The sequence below is a fragment of the Petaurus breviceps genome, unplaced genomic scaffold, assembly GCF_028583685.1.
Source record: "Petaurus breviceps papuanus isolate PSGF00001 unplaced genomic scaffold, PetGlider_PUasm1.0 90845, whole genome shotgun sequence".
NCBI classification, from domain to species: domain Eukaryota; kingdom Metazoa; phylum Chordata; class Mammalia; order Diprotodontia; family Petauridae; genus Petaurus; species Petaurus breviceps.
This window is the reverse complement of record NW_027187359.1, coordinates 535,600-541,436: the sequence shown is the minus strand read 5'-3', so window position 1 is coordinate 541,436 and position 5,837 is coordinate 535,600.

Genomic DNA, 5,837 nt, shown 5'->3' with positions numbered 1-5,837 from the left:
CTCCTTCTTCTTCTTCTTCTTCTTCTTCTTCTTCTTCTTCTTCTTCTTCTTCTTCTTCTTCTTCTTCTTCTTCTTCTTCTTCTTCTTCTTCTTCTCTCCCCAGCAGCAGCTGCCCTGCCTTCATGATGCTTATCCCAAGAAGTTCTGTCTGTCCAGCTTGTGCTCTTCCTTATATAGGTATTAGCTCTTCCCTGTTCAGCCCCTTCCTGTTACATCAGCAACAGGGATTCATACCTCCAGTTTCTTTACAGAGGCTTAATTTGAAACTAGGTTCTAAGTACCTGTAAGCTTTCTAATACAAAGGGATCTTCAAATTTCATTACCATTACAGAGGGTGATAAGCTAAGGGGCAGAGATGACAGAAGGAGGGCTGATCAGGGGAGTTGGTAGTCAGAAGCGAAACAAACTTTTGGGGAAGGACAGGGTGAAAAGTGAAAGAGAAAAGAATAAATGGTGGGGGAGAATGGGATGGAGGGAAATTAACAGTAAAATCATAACTATGAATGTGAATGAATGAATTCTCCCATAAAATGGAAGCAGATAGCAGATAGAGTAGATGAAAAACCAAAATATATTGCTTACAAAAAACACACTTAGCAGAGAGAGACACACATAGAGAGTAAAGATAAGAATTTATTATTTTTCAGCTGTAATTAAAAAAAGAAAAAAAATCAAGGTTAGCAATCATGATTTCAAACAAAAACAAAGCAAAAAACGATCTTGGCCTGGTTAAGAAGTAGTATAGTGGATCAAAAGAATAGATTGGATATACAATACACAGTAGTAAATAACCATAATCTGGTATTTTATAAACCCAAAGATCCAAGTTTTTGGAACAAAAGCTATTTGACAAAAACTTTTGGGAAAACTGGAAAGCAGTGTGGCAGAAACCAGGCTCAGTGGATGGAAAATAGATGGGCCACAATCAGCATTATTGGAGGGATCACCCACACAAATATGTAAAGCCATGCATGGGCAGCTTTCTATAAGAATGCTACTGTGAACAGCTTTTAAAGTTCTGATTACACAGTATAGTAAACACTCTATTTATTCAGTAACAAATCAAAGCAAAACATTCACAGAAAATCAAGGTACAGCATTCACAATATTACAACTTATCACAGAAAATCACAATATAGTATTCACAACAGCTTATCACTAAAATGGCCACATAGTTTTCACCAAAGTGGTCACAATAGTTTTCAACAAAGTACAATCATTTCATAACTCAATCATTTAATCACCCTTAAGGAGGCAAAATACAATACAAAATACAATAGTCAAAGTTCTCTACTCATGGGGCACACTAAATTACAAATCAGTCACTATTCAGTCATCTGTCACTACTCAGGAACCTCTTAAGGGGTAGTGGAAAATACACAGGTCATCCATTTCTAGGTCACAGTAAATAATGATCTCAGTCAGTACACAGTATCCAAGTAAAGTCTTCTTGTAGCTTGACTGGAGGCTGGCTCTCCTCTTCCATGGTACCAGCTCCAACTGTCACCTGGTTCAAAGACAGGCAGCTCCCAGTTCCTTGTCCAGCTCCTTGTCCAGTTCTTTGTTCAGTTACCATTCCATATTGAAGTTCACAGTGTCCAGTCCACCTCAAATCCTTCATAGGTCCTGTTTCTGGAAAGACAAAGCTTAACAGAGCCACAATAATATTCATGCACATTGCTGGCATCATCAATCTATGAAATCAACTCAGACCCACCAACAAGGTTTGAGAACTCAACACAAATCATCAACATAGAAACCAACACTGACCCACAAACAAGGTCCAAGAGGTCAGCACAAATCATCAGTAAAGTCCCAGGACCTCCAAAACCCTCCTCTAGGACTTCTGTAAACATACAACCAGAAAATCCTCTTTCAGGGCTTCCAGTAAGGTCCCAAGGCTTCTGTACAAAGTATCACAAACAAACATCAACACAGACAGAGCAAACAGAGTGCCGGTATAGCACAAGTATTCCCCTGGACTTTGCCACCACAAGAGTCCTCTTTTCAGCTCCTGCTGTCTTTAGCGCTGGGGCTCTCCTTATATAGTCATTAGCTCCTCCCCAGGAGATCACAAGTTGTGGAGTTCACATGTTCTGCTTCTTAACAGACTGAAACAAGGTGTTAATTCAATAGCTGAAACAAGGTGTGAAACACTTCTGTGCTTGCCATTACACAATAACATTACAAATCCATTTTAGTATTTACACCTTATCAGTAAGGTCACAGAATTAGAGTTAAATGGGATTTTGAAAACTGCTGAGTCCAACCATCTCATCTCCCAAACGAAGAAACAGAGACAGAGAGGTTAAGTGACTTGCCCAGGGTCACTTAGCTAATTAGTGTCTAAGACAGGATTTGAACTAAGGTTTTATTGACTCCAAGCCCAGCATTATATTAATTATAGTACATTAGATTCATAGGATTTTAGAGTTGGAAGGAACTATCAAAAACAATCTAGCCCACAGAACCTTTCTCTAGCACAGTTTTTTCACAGAATGTGGTCAATCTTCAGCAATCCAGTGGCAAATTTATAAATGAAAGCTGACATGAATAAAAATTATTTCAATTTTTTAAAACCAAGGTTCACACACACATACACATGCAAACATATATATGTATATATATATTATTAAAATGTAGTGTGATACAGAGGAAATAACTCATCTAGGAGTCAAAATCCTGCTTCTGTCACTTATTTCTGTCTGGCCTTGGTCAGATCCCTTCTTTTTTTTGAGGCTCAGTTTCTTTATAAAGGGGATGATAATTCTTCCTCTGTCATTCCTGTATTCCAGGGCTTTTGTGAGGGTTAAATCAGATCACAGATGTAAAAGCACTTTGTAAACAGAATTATAGTATTTAAGAGCTGAAAAGGCTCTCAAGTCATTTTGTCCAAGACTTATATAAACAAAAATCCCCTTTAAAATGTCCCTACCAAGGAGTCATTCAACCTCTATTTGAAGACCTCCAGAAATGAGGAACTCATTACCTTTCCTCTGTATGTCTCCTCCACCATCTTCCCTTTCATGACTCACTGCCCCTTCTCCTCACTTGGGCAAGCCTTTCTTTTTTGTTTTGTAGTTGATTTTTTCCCCATCAACAAAACTTATCTTTCCTCCCCTCCCCCAACCATTAAGAAAGCAAGAAAACAAAGCAAAACAAATTCCTGCTTTGACTATGAAAAAAGGAAGAAAGAAAGAAATGGAAAAGAAAGAAAAAAGAAAAAGAAAAAAGCCTCAATTTGTACTCTGAGTCCATCACTTCGTTACTGAGAGATGAGTAGTTTGTTTCATCATTGATCCTATGGAAATGTGGTTGAACATTGCATTTATCAGAGTTCCTAAGTCTTTCAAAATCATTTATCTTTGCAATATTGTTATAATTGTATTAATTATTCTGGTTATATTAATTTCACTCAGCATAATCTGGAAATCTTTCCAGGTTTCTCTGAAGCTATCATTCCTTAGAGCACAATAAAATTCCACCACATCCATCTAATATAACCTGCTTAACTATTCCCCATTTGATAGGCATCTTTTCAATTTCCAAGTCTTTGCTTGCTACTGAAAAAAGAACTTTTATATATATATATACACATACATACACAATGCATACACATATACATATATATACATATACGTAAACATGTACATATATACATTCACATACACATACTTTTTTATATACATGGCCTTTCCTTTTTCTTTGTTTTCTTTGGTATATTGACCTAGAAGTGATATGACTGGGTCAAAGTGCATGCTTAGTTTAATAGTTTTTTGGGCATAGTGCCAAATTTGCATTTCATTTTTACATAGCTAGACTGGAGTTCAAACCTGCCTCAGATACTTACCAGCTGTGTGACTCTGGGCAAGACACTTAATCCTGTTTGCTTCAGTTTCTTCATCAGTAAAATGAGCTGGAGAGGGAAATGGCAAACCACTCCAGTATCTTTGTCAAGAAAATCCCAGATGGGGTCACAAATGATCAGACATGATTGAAATGACTAAACAAACAAACAAAATTTTTTAAGAATTTGTTCTTTGTGAAAGAAGAAAACCAAATTACCAGTATAAAAAAATGAAAGAAGTGAATTCACCACCAATAAAGACGAATTTAAAACAATTATCAGGAACTCTTTTGCTTAATTATATGCCAATTTGACTGAATGAAATGGATGCATATCTACAAACCATAAATTACTCAGATTAACAGAAGAATAAATAGAATATTTAAATTACCCAATATTAGGGAAAGAAATTGAACAAACCATCAATGAACTTCCTTTAAAAATTCCCTAGGGCCAGATGGATTCACAACAAATTCTATCAAACATTTAAAGAACAATTCATCTCAATACATATAAACTATTTGAAAAAGTAGACAAAGAAGGAATACTACAAAATTCCTTTTATGACAGAAATATACTGTTGATATCTAAACCAAGAAGAGCAAAAACAGAGAAATACAATTATAGACCAGTTTTGCTAATGAATATTGATGCAAAAATTTTAAATAAAATACTAGCAAGAAGATTACAGCAATATTTTACAAAGATCAAACACTATGACCAGGTGGGATTTATACCAGGAATGCAGGGCTAGTTCAATATTAGGAAAACTCTAAGCAAAATTGACCATATCAATAACAAAAACCAACAGAAATAATATGATTATCTCAATATGTGGAGAAATACAACACAAAATACAACACTCATTCCAATTAAAAACATTAGAGAATATAGGAATAAATGGAGCTTACCTTAAAATGATAAATAATATTTATCTAAAACCTTCATCAAGGATTATCTATAATGAAGATAAGTTAGAAGCCTTCCCAGTACAATCAGGGGTGAAGAAAGGATGCCCATTATCACCTCTATTATCCAATATTATGCTGGGAATGCTAGCTAGAGTGATAAGAGAAGAAAAAGAAATTGAAGGAATAGGCAACGAGGAAACAAAACTATCATTCTTTGCAGATGATATGATGGTATACTTAGAAAATCAGCTAAAAAACTAGTAGAAATAATTAACAATTTTAGCAAAGTTGCAGTATATAAAATAAGTCCATACAAATCATTAGCATTTCTACATTTTACCAACAGTCTGGCATCAAGAGATAGAAAGAGAAATTCCATTTAAAATAACTGTAGATGATATGAAATATTTGGGAGTCCACCTGCCAAGATGTAATAGTAATTGAATTTAAAGATCCCCCTGTATTGGCTTGGTTTTTGGTTTGATTGTGTTAAAACCCAGAGCTTGTGAATCCCACTTGTGGGATGGACTTGTTGACGTGAAAAGAGAGCGCTGAACTGGGAGGAGCTGGTGACATAAATTTAGAGAGACACAAGAAAAGAGAGAGGCAGAAGAACTTTTTGGAATCAGCATCTCGGAGGCAGAGAGAGACTGAGAGGATTGCTGAGGGCCACTTTGGATTGCCCAGGACTTTTGAGAGCTGCCACCCAGAGCTGCCAAGGACTGAGGAGACATGGCTGTTATGCTGGTACTTTGTCTGTTTTGATGTTGTTTTGCCAGATTTGTCCACTGGTGAAAGACAGTCCTGTTGTTGCAGAGGCATTGGAACCTTACTGTTGGTTCAGAGCTCCTAAGACTGTTCTGCAGACAGAGAGTGAATTCTGTCCACTGGTGAAGGACAGTCCTGTTGTTGCAGAAGTTTTGGAAACTTGTTGTTGGTTCAGAGCTCCTAAGACTGTTCTGCAGACAGAGAGTGAATTCTGTCCACTGGTGAAGGACAGTCCTGTTGTTGCAGAGGTCTTGGAACCTTGCTGTTGGTTCAGAAGCCCTGAAGAAGGATTTTCTTGTTGTATGCTTACA